This window comes from Equus caballus, chromosome 20, assembly GCF_041296265.1.
Source record: "Equus caballus isolate H_3958 breed thoroughbred chromosome 20, TB-T2T, whole genome shotgun sequence".
Classification (NCBI taxonomy): Eukaryota; Metazoa; Chordata; class Mammalia; order Perissodactyla; family Equidae; genus Equus; species Equus caballus.
In genome coordinates, this window is record NC_091703.1 from 35334253 (window position 1) to 35353867 (window position 19615).

The window sequence follows — 19615 nt, forward strand, 5'->3', positions numbered from 1 at the left end:
ATCACAGGATATGGTAATACTAAGAAACACCTAAGAGATCTTCTTACTTTCATTGCTTTGTAGCAGCCCAATTTCCATTTGGTAATTGGGATCAGTCACCTCAGCCAGTACAGTAACCTTGCTTGCCTTTTGGTTCAAAGGTATGAAGAACCCAAAGTGGCCAGTAGGCATTGTCAACTTCCAATTCAATGGAATTGTATCCTTATGGAAGCATTCCTCTCCTTTGATTTAAGACCTCTAGACTAGCAAAGCCTAAGTTCATGGAAGACAAACTTCTTGCTAGTAGATCACTAGGAGTTAACTGTGAGTGAAGTCAATTCCATTTGATTCCTGGCTATACAGTGAACACTGATTTATAGTGTATACAGCATCCTGCAGGATTGCCTCAGCCAGACAAGATATTGTCATCCAGCTGTCACTGTAACTGAGTCTTCAAATACCTTCTGTGCTATCAAGCCAGCTGTATTAGGATGATGGGGAACATGATAGTCCTAATGAATTCCATAAGAGTGGGCCCATTGCTGGACTTCATTTTCTGTGAAGTGAGTTCCTTGATCAGAAGCAATGCTGTGTGGAATACCATGGTGGTGGATAAGGCATTCTATAAATCCACTGATGGTAGAACTGCATGCAGGGAGGGCAAACCATATCCACAGTAGATGTCTATTCCAGTAAGAGCAAAGTGCCACTTCTTCCATGATGTAAGCAGTCCAGGGCATTCAACATGCGACCAGGTAGCTGAATAATCCCTGAGGAGTGGTGTCATATTGAGACTCAGTGTTGTTCTCTGCTACTGGCAAATTGAGCAGTCAATAGTGCCTGTAGCTAGGTTGGCCTTGGTGAGTGAAAGTCCATGTTGCTGGGCCCATGGATAACTGTTACCCCTGCTACCATGGTCACTTTTTTCATGATCCCATTGGGCAATGACATGAGCATCTGGGCAAAAAAGATCACTGGTGTCCACAGATGGGCCCTCCTATTCACTTTATTAAAATCCTCTTCTCATGAGGTTACTCTTTTAGTGATCATTCACATGGGACACAGATATCTTTACATTTTTTTTTTTTTACCATTCAGAGGTGTCTATCCAGAGACCTTTTTGTTATTGATTCTCCAATAATGTTTCTTCCAAGTCCCCGACCATCCAGCTAAACCATTGGCCACAGCCCATGAGTTTATATAGACTCATATCTGGCCATTTCCCTTTTCAGGCAAAATGAACAACCAAGTGTAGTGCTCAAAGTTATGTCCAGTGGGAGAATTTCCTTCACCACATTCCTTCAAGGATGTCTCAGAAAGGGGCTATAGTGCCATCACGCATGCCCAACGTTATGGCTTGGTGGTTCAGACAACATCCAATTCATGATGGGCAGTTCAGGTCTCATGGTAACTTGGTAGCCCACGGTTAAGTAGTCAGTCTCTACTAAGACTCAGTAGCAATCCAAAAGCTTTTTCTCAAAAGGAGAATGGCCAGATGCAGAAAAAGGAAGAGATTTACTTTAAATGTCAAGGGCCTGCCAAAGGCTCTAAACAGCATCTCTATCTGCCGTTGATACTTCAGCCATCATCATAACTGCTGGATCACATGGCCCAAACAGCTGAGCAGCTGACATAGCAGCCTGGATCTGTTGCATAGCCTCCACTTGTTCTGGGTCCCACTCAAACTAGCATCTTTTCACAACACTCAGAAGTGAGCTGAAGTAGCACACCCAAATGAGGATTATGTTGGCTTCAAAATACAAAGAGGTCCACTAGGCATTGTGCCTCTTTTTTTCTTTGGTAGGAGAGGTCAGATGCAACAACTTATCCTTCACCGTGGAAGGTATATCTTGACATGACCCACACCATCGGACCCCTTGGAATTTTACTGAGGTGGAAGGCCCTTGCATTACTCTTGGATTTATTTTCTATCTCTGACATGCAAATGCTTTACCAATATGTTCAGAGTAGTTGCTTCTCCCTGTTTTCCAGGTCTAATCATCATAATAGTAACAGAATGGACCATTGTGATATCTTGTAGTAGGGAAAGGTACTCAAAGTCCTTGCAGACTAAGTTATGACTTAGGGCTACAGAGTTGATATACCCTGAGGTAGGACAGTGTAGGTGTATCGATGGCTTTGTCAGCTGAAAGCAAACTGTTTCTGGTAGTCTTTACTAAGAAGTATAGGGAAAATCATTTGGCAGATGAGTATCTGCATGGTAACAGGTAACAGGTAACAGGGGATGTGTTAATTTGCTCAAGCAATGAAACCACATCTGGAACAGCAGTGCAATTTGAGTCACCACCTGATTAAATTTATGATAATCTACTGTCATCCTCCAAGATCCATCTAGTTTCTGCATAGGCCAAATAGGTGAGTTAAATGGGGATGTGGTGAGAATTAGGTCCTTGGTGGTGGCACTAAAGTCTGCAATCCCTCTGGAAATGTTGTATTACTTTTGGTTTACCATTTTCCTAGGTAGAGGCAGTTCTAGTGGCTGCCACTTGGCCATTACTAGCATAATAGCCCTTACTTCACAGATCAGGGAACCAATATTATAATTCTGCTGGTGTTTGAGTATATCTATTCCAATGATGCATTCTGAAACTGGGTAAATAATCTCAGGATGTATTTGGAGACCCAGTGGTCTCACCGTGAGATAGACCTGAGCTAAAATGCATTGATCCCTTGACCTTCACAAGCCCCTAATCTGACTGATGGACCACAGTTATGGGTCTACAGGAATTAGTGTCAGTCCAGAACCAGTATTCAGTAATTCCTGAAAAGTCTCATTATTTCCATTTCCCCAATATACAGTATCCCTGGTATTTGATCTGTTCCCGTTGTGGAAGGCTTGGAGAAAGCTTAATGGTGTACATTTTTGGCAGTATAGAAGGGTCTTTTCTCAAGGGAATCTGGCCTCCACTTCATTCAAGGAGTCCTGGATCTGTAAACTGGCTCTAGTCTGGGAATTGATTGAGGAGCTGTGACTCTTTGTTTGGTGATTCAGGTTGGAATTCTATTCACTAAACCTAGAACTCTTCCACATATCCAGATAAAGTAAGAATTTAGAAGACTCTGCATCTATTTCTCTTATAGGGACTCCAGTATCAAGTAGCCAGTGTCATGGTCTCTGTGAGTCAGACTATTGTGATTACTGCTTTGGCTCTGTCATTCAGCTTTGCTCTTAAAGGCTATTCAACTGATTGAATCAGGACTACCTAGATTATCTAGGGTAATCTCCCTTACTTAAAGCCAACTTGTTATGGACTTTTAATCACATCTACAAAATACCTTCACAGCAACACCTAGGTTAGGGTTTGACTGAGTAACTGGACTGTGCCTAGCCTATTGGACATGTCAAAAGACCACCACGATTGGGAAATCACATTTTGACCTTTTGTATTTAATTGTGTGTTTCTGGGATTTCTTGATTTCCTCTTCCTTGGTTTACATCTTTGTTTTGATGGAGTACATTTTCCAGTTTCTCCTGGAGAAGGAATGCATGGGAGATGAAAATTTTGAGAGCTTGAATCATTTGATCTTCACATTTGCTTGGTAGATTTTTTTGGGGAGTGGAGATCTATTCCAAATCTTTCAGAGTTGAAAAGCATTGCTCCATTGTTTTCTAGATTCCACTGTTGCTCTTGAGAAATATGATGCCATTCTGATCCCTGATCTTTTGTATATACCCACTTTTCTTCATTCCTAGTGCATTTTGAAAATGTGTGATGCTGTGTTTTGACGTGTGCCTTTTCCCCCTGTTCATTGTGCAGAGCCTTTAGGGGATCCTTTCGATTTTGATTCTCATGATATTAAAATCAGAGTAATTTTTCTCATGCCTCTCTCTCTTTTTTTTCCCCTCTCACCATGAAAAAAATCTTTTGTTTGGTACTCCTGTTATTGTGCAGTAAATCCTCTTGAACTTTAATTTTCTTTTTATGCCCATATTCTATCTTTTGTTTTTTATTTTTAATTTCATTTTATTTTCTGGGAGTTTTTGTTTTTTGACATCATATTCCAACCATTTTACAGAATATTAATGCACCTCCTCGTATTTTTAATATCTTGTAGCTCATTTTTGTTTTCTGAGTGTCACTCTTTTACATCACCCTGTCTTTGATTCATGAGATCAATATCTTATCCACTTAGGTGTCAAACACGTTAAAAAATCTTTTCACTATTTTTCTGAATATTCTTGGTTTCCTTCAATTGCCTATTTTCTGCATAAATAGTTTGATTCTTCATCTTTATATGTGGTGATATTTGGAAGTCCATTCATATTGAGGAATTTAACTCTAAATAGCTAATTATTTGTGCATAGATAGTGATTGTCACCTGAGTCAGTTGGCTTTCTCCAGTAACCCTCAAAAGCAGAATCTCTGGGTCTGTCTTCTAGAGTATTTCATTTTTTCCCATGAAGGGTCATGTACTCTCTTTATGTGTGGACTATTAAACTGACTTCCAGGATTCTCTGAGTACATTGGGGAGAGAATATAGATTGTAGACTCTTATTTTTCTCTCTGTTATAAGGACGTTCCCCCTGCTTTTACCTGTACATGGAGTCCTTGTATCCAGGGTTCCTTTGATTCAACCTCTCCTGAGCATAAACCCCTTTTCTTCTACTCTGGTAAGAGTGTGTGTACCAGAGTTGAAGCCTGATGGAGGGGAATGGAGGGAATGATTTATATGGACTTATTTAAACAATATTTTAGAAATCATCTTTTCCTCAGCTCCACCTTCACATCTCTGATTTAAATATTACCTGGCACCTGATCATCCTGAGTCAATCTGGTTTCTGCTGTTTAAGAGTTACTGTTTAGGATTAGGTCTCTTGAATTTATTAAGGATTGATGTTTTGTGTATCAGCTAAGTTAGTAATAACTAACTAGTAGTAATAAGTTAGTTATTACTAACTTATCTTTTAGTGTGCCTCACTGTGCTTTTTAGCTTTAACAGTTCTGTTTTAAATTTCATCTGCTTATGGTTTCTCTCTTATTTTCTTAGACTTTTAGTCTTGCCTCCTAAAAATATATTTTCTCGCAATGTAATGTGATTTCAAAGTTCATGAAGGAAAATGAAGTTTTTCAAGTTTTCATATTTAGCTTCAATCCCACAATAGTATTCTTTAAATGAAGGGCTTTATAAGACTATTACTCTCAATACTTGGAGGAAAAAAAATCATCTTTTACTGAAACCAAAGCATACTAGACTCATATTGGGACTCATATTTAAACACAGTAGACATGGAACTGGTGACAGCCAGAGGGGTCAAAAATCTTCCACATCATTAATAGTATTATATCAATCACAAATAAGAAATAAACAAAAAAGAAACTTACTGCTGGGGTGTGATGTCTTCTCTGAAATATAAACACAAGTAAATATATAACTATCATTTGCTTAAGGTAAGGATACTCTAGTTTTCTTTAATATTATTTTGGGGTATGCCTTGTAGAATGGAAATATTAGTGAGTAGACAGATCAAAAGCTTCTCAAAAAATTAATAAACTGAAGACCAGCAGAGTTAAGGAACAATTCAGGGACTTGATGAAGGTTCTGAGTCTTTCATAGAATACAAATTTAAATATATGAGTGTGATTTCCTTCAGAGAGGAGCCAAATTGTCACATTTTCATCTAATACACCTTCTTTTTGGGAGGATTCATTTTAAAGCTAGACTGTTTTTGGATCCGAAGTCATCTCTATCTACTGTTCTTGATCTCTATAGTGGAAATGTCATAGGTTTGAGAAATCTGTGCATCCATTTTGTCTTCCCTTTCATCTCTTTTCACTTTTAGGGCTATTGAGATTTCTCTCAATTTGTTGAGAAATAGGAAAAGTAACTTCTATTTTTGCTTAGGAAGTTTTGCCACAAAAGTGCCAAATCTTTTCATTTATTTATGTTTTTAATTAAGAACAAGGCTTCTATTTATATTTTTTAGTGGGGAACATCAGAAAATGAACCTATAGTATTGCAGGTAGAAAAGTCAGCTTCAGTGGAATTAATCAGCTTGTGCACCCCTGGTTATGATTTAAGGACAGTGCTAATCTGATGGTTTTAAGATTTCCTGAGTTTGATAGACTGAGGGCAATAACATCCATGAATATTTTTCCGTACTTTTGATTGAAACTTTTCATTATAGTTATAAGGCATTAGAACATGCAAATCTTTCTCTATTCACATTTTCATCATATTCTTACCTTTACCCTATTTATTAGGCAGCCCACATCAGAACATCTCAACCATATATGGATGGTAGAAGATAGATTTTGTTAATTAATGTGCTTAAAATGCATTTTACAAGACCGGCATTACCCTGATACCAAAGCCAGAAAAGGATACTACAAGGAAAGGAAACTACAGGCCAATATCTCTGATGAATATAGACTTAAAAATTCTCAGCAAAATACTAGCAAGCCCAGTTCAGCAGCAATTAAAAGGATCATTCACCATGATCAAGTGGGATTTATTCCCTGGGATGCAAGCATGGTTCATCACATGCAAATCAATAAATGTGATACATCATATTAATAGGATAAAAGAAAAAAATCATATGATTATCTCAATAGATGCAGAAAAAAGCATTTGATAAACATCAAATTTATTCATGATAAAAACTCTTAGTAAACTAGAAATAGAAGAGAAATATTTAAGGCCAAAACACCTGTAGAAAATATACTTACGACTGAAATATTGACAGCTTTCCGTCTAAGATTAGTAACAGAAAAATGATGCTTGCCATTTAAACTTTTATTCAACGTTATACTGGAGTCCCTAGGCAATTCAAGTAGACAATAAAAAGAAATAAAATACTAAACATTGCAATTGCAATTGCAAAAGAATACAACTCTCAGTATTTGCAGATGACTTGGTTGTGAATTTGGAATGTCCAAAATAATTTATAGACAAATTACTAGAAAAATAGATGAATTTACCAAAGTTGCTGGATATAAAGTCAACATAAAAATTCAATTTTATTTTATATATTAAAAACAAAAAATTAAGTAGAATTTAAAAAAGGTGTCATTTACAATAATGTCAAAATTTATTAAATTTCTAGGATAAAGATAATGAAAGATGTGCAAGACCTCAGCACAGAAAACTATAAAATCTTACTCAGAGAAGTTAAAGAATACTGATATATGGAAAGAAAAATCTTATTAATGGATTGGAAGGCTCACTATTATAAATATGTAAATTATCTGCAAATTAACTGCAGATTCAATGCAATTCCAAACAAAATTCTTGTGGGTTTTTTTTTTCTCTTTTCTTTCCTTTGTGTGTGTGTGACTTAAAAAGTTGATTCTCAAATTGATATGGAAATGTAAAAGCCAACAATATCCAAGACAATATTCAAGACACAAAAATTTAAAATAGCCTACTCTATTGGTTATCAAGACATTATATTACAGTAATTAAGATAGTGTGATGTTGTTGCAAAGATAAAAAATTGATCAATGGAACAGAAAAGAAGGCCAGAAATAGTCCCACAATTGATTTATAACTAATGCAGCAATACAGAACTATGGGCTAGAACAGTCTTTTCAAATGATGTTGGGTTAACTGGATATCTGGGAGAAAAAAATCAATTTCAGTTGGATTATAGACCAAAATGTATTGAAGGTAAGACAATAAAGCTTCTAGAAGAGATAGCATAAGAGAACATCTTCATGGACCGAGAGTAGGAAAATATTTCCTAAATAGGACACAAAAAGCATGAATAATAAGAGAAAGGAATGATTGGAATCACCTTATTATAAGAACTTGTACTCATCAAAAGAAATCATTGAGTGAAAAGACAAGCCAGAGAGTTGGAGAAAGTACATACATCACATATAAATAACATAAGATTCCTAATCAGCTATGTTAAGAATACCCACAATCAATAAGAAAAAGGTAGACAGCCCATTAACAATGACCTAGATACTTGAACTGGCACTTTTAAAAAGAGGCAGTCTAAACAAATAACAAACATATGAAAATATAGCAAACACAAAAATGCATGTTAAAATTATAATGAAAGATTTCTGCTTCCAGCCATGATGAAGTAACAGAGATTGGAGTTTCCTTCCCACAGCAAACAGCTAGTAAAACTAGACAAAATAATAAATCAACTGTTTTCAGACATTTGTCAATAGACAACATAGAGCTGTGATTCCTGAGAGTAGTGAAACCTAAGTAAGCCCTAGGATTGCCAAACTTTATTCCTGAAGGCACATTCTGGACTATAAAGCAAGGAAAGGAATGTCAAGCAGAGCATGGAAGTCTTGCGGGGTTGGGGAGTCTGAAATCAGAATTCAGGCAGACTGCCTGAGCTGGAAGTTGCAAGATAGAGTTCCAGAGGGGAGGGAGCTAGGCAGAAATGGAGCTCTAGGAATACGCATAGGAGTTGCCTTGAATCTTAGTTAAATACTAAGACATGCATCTATAGGATGAAACTCCATAAGGCAAAAAATGACTGATGAGCTGAGAGCTGAATGGTTCCCAGAGCTCACACTGGAATGACAAGCATTTGAATTCCATCAGTCAGAGTGAAGAGTTCTCGATCACTCATGGCATTCTGTAGAGATGCAGAAGGATATCATTAGTAATGGGTTAAACTATCAGGATAAAACTGAACTGTGCCATATGTTTGCCAAAACAAAGCCATACATTCTTTAAAGCAACAAACAAAATCCAGAGAGTAATGTAAGAAATACATTGTTCAGCATCCAATAAAAATTGACTAGACATACAAGATGCAGGAAAATATGGCACATAACCAGGAGAAAAATCAGTCAGTAGAAACAGACTCAGAAAAGACAGAGATGATTAAATTAGAAATAAATTTTAAAACATATATTATAGTTATGTTCAAATATTTAAAGAAAAATGGGAATTATGTGAGGTGAGAAATTGAAAATATAAAGAAGAACCAATGTAACTTATAGTGATGAAAATATATATGAAATTAGAAAAACTAGATAGGGGCTGGCCTAGTGGTGCAGTGGTTAAGTCCACACGTTCTGCTTCAGCAGCCCAGGATTTGCTGATTCGGATCCCAGGTGCAGACCTAGGCACTGCTTGTCAAGCCATGCTGTGGTAGGCATCCCACATATAAAGTAGAGGAAGATGGGCAGAGATGTTAGCTCAGGGCCAGTCTTCCTCAGCAAAAAGAGGAGGAATAGCAGCAGATGTTAGTTCAGGGCTAATCTTCCTCAAAAAAAAAAAAAAACTAGATAAAAAACTAGATAAGATTAACAGCAGTTAGTTACAGCAGAAGAAAAGATCAGTGCATTTGAAGACATTGCAATAAAAACTATGTAAAATAAAGCATAGAGAGAAAAAAAGAATGAAACAAAGATGAACAGAGTTCTTAGTGACCCATGAGACAGTATTGAGCAGTCTAACTTATGTGTAATTCTAGAATTGTAATTCTAGAATTCCAGAAATGGCAGGGAGTGGAAGTGGAGACAGAAAAAATATTTAAAGAAATAATGGCCAAGAGATTTTCAAATTTGAGGAAAACTATAAACCCACAGATCCAAGAAGCTCAATAAATCCCAAGCAGGAGGAACATGAAAAAAGTCACACCAAAGCACATCATAATCAAATTGTTGAAAGCCAGCAATAATCAGAAAATCTTTAAAACAATCAGAGGAAAAAGTCATATTACATACAGAAGTACAAAGGTAAGTATTGTCATAGACATCTTGTGAGAAACTTTTTAAACCAGAAGACAATGGAATAGCATCTTTAAAGTGCTGAGAAAAAAAACTCAACCTAGATTTTTATACTCAGAAATAATATCTTTCAAAACTGAAGTGAAATAGATTTTTTCCTGACAGATAAAAGCTGTGAGAATTTATCTCCAGCAGACTCTCATATAGGAAATATTAAAGGAAGTTCTAAACCCGGAAAAAAATTACACTATGGGTAAATTGGATCCACACAGGAGAAAGAGGAGCTCCAGAAATGGTGAATATCTGGGTATATTTAAAAGTCTCTTGTTTTCTCATTAAAATTTTTTTTAAAAAGACAATTGACTATTTAACATAAAACAGTAATAATGTATTGTAGGGTTTAAAATATATGCAGAAGTAAATATATAATAAAAATATCACAAAGGACAGGAGTAGGAGTTGAAATATATTTTAAGATTCTTACATTATGTAAGAAGTTGTATATTATTATTTAAAAGTAGACCATAGTAAGTTACACACACACACACACACATGCACACACATATATATTAAACCATATGGCAAACACCAAGAAAAAGAAAGATAACTAGTAAGCCAATAGTTGAGACATAGTGGAAACATAAAAAGTACCCAATTAATCTGAAAGGAAGCAGGAAAAGAGGAGAAAAGGCCCAAAGAGCAAATGGGGTAAATAGAAATCAAATAGTAAAATGGTACACATAAACCCAACCATACCAATAATCACATTATATGCAGATGGCATTAACACTCCAGTTGAAAGACAGAGATTGTAAGACTAGGTTAAAAAAGGCAAGACCAACTATATGCTCCCTAGAAAAAAAATCTAGTTTAATTATAAAGATACAGAGATTAAAAGGATGGGAAAAGATACATGATACAGAAACTAATCACAAGAAAGCTGGAATGGCCATATTAATATCAGACAAAGTAGACATCACAACAAGGAATATTACCAGTGAGAAACAGGGACACTTTGTAGTGGTAAAGTGGTAATATATCAAGAAGACATAACAATTCCAAATGTTTAAATATCCAGTAAGAAAATTTCAAAACATATATCACAAACTAACAAAACTGAAAGGAGAAACAAATTAAAATTTTGGGTAGGGGATTTCAACACTACTCTATCACTAATTGATAGAATAAGTAGGTACATAGAAGATAAGAACAACATTATCAATCAACTGAGACCTAATTGACGTTTATAGAAAATCCACCCAACAACAGAAGAATACATAATCTTTTCAGGTACATTTGGAATATTCACTAAGATCAGCTATACCCTTGGCCATCAAACAAGTCTCAATAAATTAAAAAAAAGATTGAAATTATATGTATGTTATGTAACAACAGAATTAAATTAGAAATTAATAACAGAAATATTTATAGGGAAAACTCCAAAAATATTGGGAACCCATAAAGTAAAGAAGAAATTACAGAAAAATTAAACAATATTTTAAACTAAATGGAAATGAAAACACAACATATCAAAATTTGTGGCATGTGGCTAAAGCAGCATCAAGAGGGACATTTGTAATCTTAAATGCTTATATTAGCAAAGAATAAAGTCAAAACCAATGATTTAAGTTTCTAACTTATAAAACTAGAAAATAAACCCAAAGTTAAGCAGAAGGAAAGACTAACAAAAGAGCAGAAATTAATGAAATAGAAAGCCAGTATAATAAAAATCTATTCAAAAATATGAATGAAGGGTGATGCAGACATGTGTTTCAGAGCGAAAGATGATTTCTACCTGGTACCTGTGGATGCTAGATTGGACTCTATGGACAGAATTGTCAATTTATGGATGAAGCATGGCTTGTGTTGAACAAGACAAGCTGAGACAACCATTTGAAGATGCTTCTGAGGTACTGAGTTAACATCCAACTGGAGATCTTCAGTACTCCCCAGATTACAAAAATTACCTGGCCTTCGTCAACTGCTGTTCTCATGTCAGAGGAAATTCCAACTGCTGTGGTGTGCTGCCTGTAGAGGAACCTATCTATAACAGGAGGACAGTAATAAACAGTGCTTCACACCCCTATTTTGAAGGAAATATTCATCAATCTCTGCAGAACATCCCTGAAAACCAGAGAGTACAACCTGCCGTTCTCCAGCAAAAGGGAGGAAAAGGCACGAAGAAGCTCCGACTGTTTGAATACCTTCATGAGTCCCTGTGTAATCCTGAGATGGCATCTTGTATTTAGTGGGTAGATAAAAACAGAGACATCTTGCAGTTTATATCAAAGAACAAAGAAAAACTTGCCCAACTTTGGGGAAAAAGAAAAGGCAACCAGAAGACCGTGGCTTATCAGAAAATGGCCAGAGCACTGAGGAATTATGGAAAAACTGGGGAAATCACCAAAATCCGGAGAAAGCTAACTTACCAATTCAGTGAGGTCATTCTCCAAAGACACTCTCCATCTTATTTCTTGGGAAAAGAGATTGTCTACTCACAGTATGTTCAACCTGATCAAGGATAGCTCAGTTTAAATAACTGGAATGCAAATTATAATTATACATGTGCAAATTACCCTGAGCTAAGTCACCCTGATTGCTACATTTCATGATTTTCTGGCATTGGCAATCCCTACAAACTTCAGGATTTTTTTTCTTAAAGCAAATACTGAAGAGAAAAAAACCAGTTAACTTCATTGTTGCTATCTTTTATCAAATAGCATAATTTACACTAACTTGGTGAGAAATTCTGCCAGTGAAAAATGATCAAGTTCCATTTGAAAGTATAGACTAAGTGTCTTCGCTCTTACTGTTGTCTATGCAATACTTTCTTCTAGATTAACAATGCCAGTAGAGATAATTTGGTTTATATATTCATTTAAGTATTATTTTCCTATAACGCTCAGAGAAAAAAAATCCCTCTAACATATATCTGATGGCATTAGCAACATAACAAAAAATGATGGCATATGATAGTGTTCATGCTAAAATACATTCACAACTGTAAGAACTTCAATGACTTGAACCTATATTTTCTCTGCACTTTAGATCTCATGGTCTGTAAGCCTGTGGTGCTAAAGAGACGATGGTCTAAGGAAAATGCCACCTACCTTAATGACAATAAAAGTCCAAAGCTTACACTTCCAAAAAAAATGAATTAAATTGATAAACCTCTAGAGTTAGATTATTAAGAAAAGAGAAGATGACGCAAGTTACCAATATCAGGAATGAAAAAGAGGTAATCACTACAGATCCTACAGACAGGGGGATATCATGAACAACTTTAGGCCAATAAACCTGACAAATAAAGTGAAATGGACATATTTCTTGAAAGATACAAATTATTAAAACTAAATAAAAAATATATACAATTGAATAGCTCTATAGTCCTGATTCAAATTGCATTCCCAATTGAAAACCTTCCCACAAAGAAAACTCCAAGTCCACATGGATTCACAAACATTTGAAGAAGAAATAATACCAATTCTATAGAAACTGCATCAGAAAATAGAGGAAGAGTGAACACTTCCTTATTTATTTTACCAAATCAGTATTACCAAAGAAAGACTAATTACAAGAGAAGGAAACTATAGACCAATATCCCTCTTGGACATAAATGCAAAAATCATTAATAAAATATTAGCATTTTTGAATCCAGCAGTATACAAAGAATTGAATACACCATGACCCAGCAATGCAAAGTTGGTGTGACATTTAAGAATCAATCAATGTAATTCTCAATATTAACAGAATAAAGGAGAAAAATTGTGTGGTACTCTCAATAGATGTAGAAATAGCATTTGCCAAAATTGCTGACAGCAAACTAGGATTATAAGAGATAATTGGTACTTTAGGAATTTGAGATTACAGAGCAACAGTTGGCAAACTCTAGCCCACGGGTCAAATACAGCCCACCACAGGCAAAATCCAGCAATGCCCAGTGGTTTATGTATTGCCTGTGGTTATATGTGCACTACAACAGTAGAGTTGAATAGTTTCAACATAGACTGTATGGCCTGCAAAGCTGAAAATATTTATTATTTATCCCTTTACAGAAAAAGTTTACTAATCTCTACTACAGTGCAATCATAAAGAGACCCTAAAGTGATTAACAAGAGAAAAGAATAAAAACCAACAAGACACTATGAAAAAACATTAGTATGATCACATAGAACTTCTAGAAGTTACAAATATTAGTAATTGACTAAAAACTTAATAGGCTAATCAGAACATTAGACACTGAAGAAAAAATTAGTGAACTGGAAGGCAGACTGGTGGAAATTACCTATAATGCATCGCAGAGCCATTTAAAAATATGAAAGCAAGATTAGCAGAAATAGAGACTATAATGAGAAAGTCCAAAATCCATTTAATATGAGTTCCAGATGGAGAATATAGAAAGCATAGAGGAAAAGCAAAGTTCAAAAAGATAATGTCTAAAGATTTTTCAATCTTTGATTGACGAGAGACGTGATTCTGAATGTTTAAGAAGCACAATCCCAAAGCAGGAATAATGAAAATGTAGCAGATACATAGCAGTGAAACTGTGTAACACCAAGACAAACAGAAAATTCTAAATTCTAGCAGTCAGAAAAAGACAAAACAACTTCCAAACTAACTAGGGATCTGGCAGACTTCTAAAGAGCAAAAGCAAAGGCCAATAGGCTATGGATAGTGTCTTCAGTTAGTGTAGAGAAAATAAATCACCAACCTAGACTTTCTTATTCAGCAAAACTATTATTTGAGGGGCTGGCCCTGTGGCCAAGTGGTTAAATTTGCCTGCTCTGCTTTGGTGGCCCAGGGTTTTGCTGGTTCGGATCCTGGGTGTGGACATGGCACTGCTCATCAGGCCATGCTGAGGCGATGTCCCACATGCCACAACTAGAAGGACACACAACTAAAATATACAACTATGTACTGGGGGGATTTGGGGAGAAAAAAGCAGAAAAAAAATTAAAAAAATAAGATTGGCAACAGTTTTTAGCTCAGGTGCCAATCTTTAAGGAGAAAAAAATCCCTCCCAAAACCGCTATTATTTGATAGTGAAGGTGAAGTTAAAAAGTTTTCTAGAAAAAGTCCAAGAAGTTTATTATTCACAGATCCTAGTTGAAAAAATAAAGGATGCATGTCAAAAAGAAGGAAATCAAACCACACAGCAAGAATTAAGATACAAAGAGAAATAGTTTACTCATATAGTAAACATATGAATAAATCTAAATAAAAATAATTAAATACATTTAAATATGATTAAATTATCATGACTAATTTTGGGTGCTTAAAAACATGGCAGAATGAAAATACCATACAAGCATAGCAAGGACAGTGGAATAGTGGTGTAAGAGTTATGCTATATGGAAACACTAAGTAAGTTGTCATAAACAAAATCAAATACATCAGTAATCATGAAAAATATAGATGATTTAAACTTTAAAAGGCATTTACTCTCAGATTGGGGAAAAGAATCCAGTTATTTTCTATTCACAAGACTCACCAGAATCTGAAAAGTAAGAGAATAGAAATGGACGAAGCAGAGGAAAATATTAACCTAAAGAAAACCATCAATTAAAGTGGAATTTAAATCAGAAAGCATTATTAGGAATGAAGAATTTCATTAAATATTTCAAGAACCAATTTTTGCAACATTGCTACCATTGGGAATGCGTGATTTAGTGGAAAAAGGATGACTTATTTTACAAATGCTGCAGACAAATTTGATCTCTATCTGGAAGAAAAGAAAACTAGATCATATTTCACACTATAAACAAATGGATTAAATAACTGTGAAAGAGAAACAAAAATTTTAGAAAAATACTGAATACATGTACCACAGTAGTAGGGGAGCCCCTTTTGAAAGCCTGGAAGCTATCAAGGATAAGGTAGACACATTTGACTAAATGCAATAATTTTTTGTGTAGTAAAATAATATCTTTATTTCATTTAATTTAATAAACTTTTGTTGAGCATCTACTATGTGTGAACACTTTTCTAAGCACTGGAGATTCAGCAGTGAACAAAACTAAGTTCCTGTCTTCGTAGAGTTTACATTCTAGTGTTTATCTATTGATACACAATCAAATAAATATATAATATGAGGTATTGATAAATGCTAGGAAGAAGAAGTCAGAACAAAGGAATAGAAACTGGGGAGTATTGTTTTAGTTAGGGTAATCATATTTTAGCCGACATCTTAAAGAATTGAGGACATGAGTTGTGCAAATATTTGAGGGAGAGGGAGAGTGTTCCAGGCAGTTTCTGAACTGGGAACATGGTTGGCAGGTGTGAAGAACAATGACGTCACCTGTGTGGCTGCAACAATGGGATGTGAGATGAGACTGAGGGGAAGCCAGAAGCTGGATGCTGTAAGGCCTCAAAGTCCACAAGAACTTTGGAGTTTTGCATTGAGGGGATTGGAAAGCCTTTGGAGGGTCTTGAGCAGAGAAGTAACATAATCTAATTTAGATTTTAAAAGTATGATTCTGACTGCAGTGGGGAAAATAGGTTGGGAGTGGGAGTGAGATCAAGAAGCTCAGTTTGGAGGCCATCACAGCAGCATAGGTGAGATGGTGGAGGCTTGGATTACCTAGTGAAGGAGGTGAGTCGTAGTCAGATTCAGGATAGAATTTTAGGGGACAGGTTGAATGAATTCGATGTATAGAAAGAAGAAGTAGATTTGGAAAGCATTTATTTTCAACACAAATGGCAGATAAAACATTAATATACAAAAAGCACCTACAAATTGAATAAGAAAAGGACAAACTGCGAGTTTGAAAAATGAATAAGTTACAGAACAGGAAATTCAAAAAACCAATAAAGCTATGAAAAAATGCTTGGTCTCACCAGTAGTTGGGAAAATGCAATTAAAGCAAGAGTTAGATACTATTTTTCTTATTAAATAGACAAAAATTGAAAATAGTGCTGTTTGCAGCACCGTCGAGAAAGTGTGGGGAAAACAGAACTCACACACACTCCTATTGGACTGTAAATTATTGCAAATTTGGAGGAAAATTATTAGGTAATATCTATTAACATTAAAAATACATATTTCCTTTGACCTAGCAATACCGCTTTTCGAAATCTAGCCTAGATAAATAAAAGTCTCATCATGTGCAAAGATGTTTATTACAGTACCACCTGGCAATTGCAGCACCATTTGGCCAGTGGCAACAAGCTGGAAACAAACCAAACGCACATCTTTAAGGAAATGAATAAGCAACAGTTCATCCACACTGCTGAATGCTATGCTAATGCTTTAGACCTGGAGTGATGTACATGATATATTGCTTGGTGAAGAAATCAAGTTGCAGAATAATGTATACAATTTGACCCTATTTGCATATATGTTTATATGAGCATGTGTTAAGATATGGAGAGATTCAGAGGAAGTTAACACTGATAACATTGTGAGTTTTTAATTTTGGAAATTTAATAAAGATTTAAGTAAAATAGTTTTGAGACCTGTGTTACGAAGTATATAATCTGTAATGTGGCATCTTTTAGGTTTGACTTCCCAGTCTTGGCAGATGCTTAGGCTTCTGGATGATGATGGATTAAAATATCTTTATTCTTTAAGTGCTAAAAGAATAGGCTTATATTTCTTCAAAAACTAATTGAAACCTCCCAGGTAGAGAGCAGGGACATTGGTTGTTTTTCCTATCCTTGACTGTCTTAGAGGGGGAGAGTAATGGAATTCATCAAATATAAAACTGAATATTCTGATCATTTTTTAAATTTATCCTTTTATCCGATTGGATCATGTTTTTAAATTCTGTACTTCTTTTCTTTCACCAGCTCCCTGATTCACTTCCTAGATATGCCAATTATAACCTGGAGTGAGAGACATTTGGGGCTATGGGAAACTGCATTTTTAATGCAATTCTAACCCAGGAGATCTTTAGTTGGGATAGGAGCCACACTAACTGATTTTACATAAATTAGTTCCCAATATCTTTGCAACTTTTATTTATCTTTGTTATCTCTAAACTCACTTTTGTACTTTCCTTATGTTCTTCTTCTAAACATAAAATTACTAATGGTAACACTTCCACTCATTCTTTTTTTTTTCCATCTTTATTGAGGTATAATCGACAAATGAAAATTGTATGTATTTAAGGTGTAATACTTGACTTTTCCCCCTGGTTTTATTGAGACATAGTTGACATATAACATTGTGTAAGTTTGAGGTGTACAACATAATGATATGACATATGTGTATGTTGTGAAATGATTACCACAATAAGTTTAGTTAACATCCATCACCTCACATTGTTACAAATTTTCTTTTTTCCTTGTGATGAGAGCTTTTAAGATCTGCTCTATTAGCACCTGACTTGAAGTTTTGATGCATGTTTCTGCTTGGTCTTGTGAACAGGGCATTTGACATTTGTGTTAGCTTATTTGTAAAACAAAATTTACCACTGTTGATTTTCTGTTAATTCCTACCTTTATATCTAAACTACCTTGAAAGTATATATACTTATTCATTTTCCTAATATTTGCATCATTTTGCTAAACATGATGCCATTTTGATAGCTCACTCTTTTCTCCTTCATTTTTTGGGAGTCCTTTATGATTTCTGTACCTGTATCTTTAAGGAAGGATTAACAATTGTTTTTAATTGACCTGTTTTTTTGGTGGCCTTTTAGAGGATGGTTCACACAGTTTTTGTAGTTGGAGTTTCTTATTGTATGACTTGCCTTCAAAGATCTAGTGGGAATGAAAATGTTTTGACTGCAAGTTAGAAGTTATGGAGAAGATACAGGAAGGTTTCTATGGATTCCTCTCTTCTGAATCCTTGGTTCAGGGGATATACACTCAGATATGGCATCAACTGAGCTTGATTGCTAAAGTCTGTTTACTGTTACCTTGAAAGGGTCCTTGCTTCTTAGCGGAAATCTGAGAAGCTGCATTTGTCACAGCCTTCTAAAACCTACTAGCTAGCTGCCACATGGACCAGTAAGAGCTAGAGAAAAATGACTCAAGGATCATTAAAACCTAGATATTTTTAATTATATGAAAAGTCTTCTGGTCACATTTTCCCCTGATAATAGCATAATATATGCAAGAGATAAGTCAACTAAGGCTGGTAAAACCTCTAAATGTGTGTATTCCAGAGACATAGAAGTAACTTACAAGATAAAAATTTCATGTTTAATATTTGTCCTTGCTCCTCCCCTCCTTGTTTTTTTTTTTTGCAATTCAGTCTTGCTAAATCTATGTGGTTCATCGAAAACCTCATGGTTTTGTGAATTTTAAAATTAACTTAGGCTTCTACATCTGAGGCAGGTCTGTGAACACACAGTAGGGATCCACACAGTGGTATGGGTTGTACTGGAAGATGTGGAGCTGCTCTCTTCAGCTTGTGATTAGGTAGCATGAACCATTTATGAAACGTTTTATACTTTGGGCAGGGACTAAAATTTTTCTTCTTTTTTTAAAGATTGGCACCCGAGCTAACATCTGTTGCTGGTCTTTTTTGTTTTGTTTTCTTCTTCTTCTCCCCAAAGCCCCTCAGTACACAGTTGTGTATTCTAGTTGTGAGTGCCTCTGGTTCTGCTATGTGGGACACTGCCTCAGCATGGCTTGATGAGCCCTGCCATGTCGTCACCCAGGATCCCAGCTGCTGAAACCCTGGGCTGCCGAAGCAGAGCGTGTGAACTTAACCACTTGGCCACGGGGCTGGCCCAGGTTTTCCTCTTTTTTGGCCAAACTTTTCTAAAGAATCCTAGCATATTAAAGTAGATGGTTTGAAAAGCTTCCTTGGAAGACATCTAGTTAGTCCAAAAAATTATATACTTTGAATTATAGACTCATATTTGGAAGGAACCATAAAGATAATCTATTCTAACCACTCAGCAGATTCCTAAGAATCTCCTCTGCAGCACCAAATGATCCTGCAGTCTTAAATTCTTGCTTAGATTCTTTTAGGCATCCTAATTCCCTTTATGATGAGATAAAAATCTGTTACCTTG

The 19615-nt window shown here is 35.5% G+C and overlaps 1 protein-coding gene and 1 pseudogene across 4 annotated transcripts in view; both read left to right on the forward strand.

The window, feature by feature from the left end:
• LOC106782300 (uncharacterized) overlaps nt 1-19615 on the forward strand; it is a 246797-nt gene that overhangs the window by 101598 nt on the left and 125584 nt on the right. The window lies entirely within an intron of this gene.
• Nucleotides 11398-12397, forward strand: LOC138919635 (transcription factor Spi-C pseudogene; annotated as a pseudogene).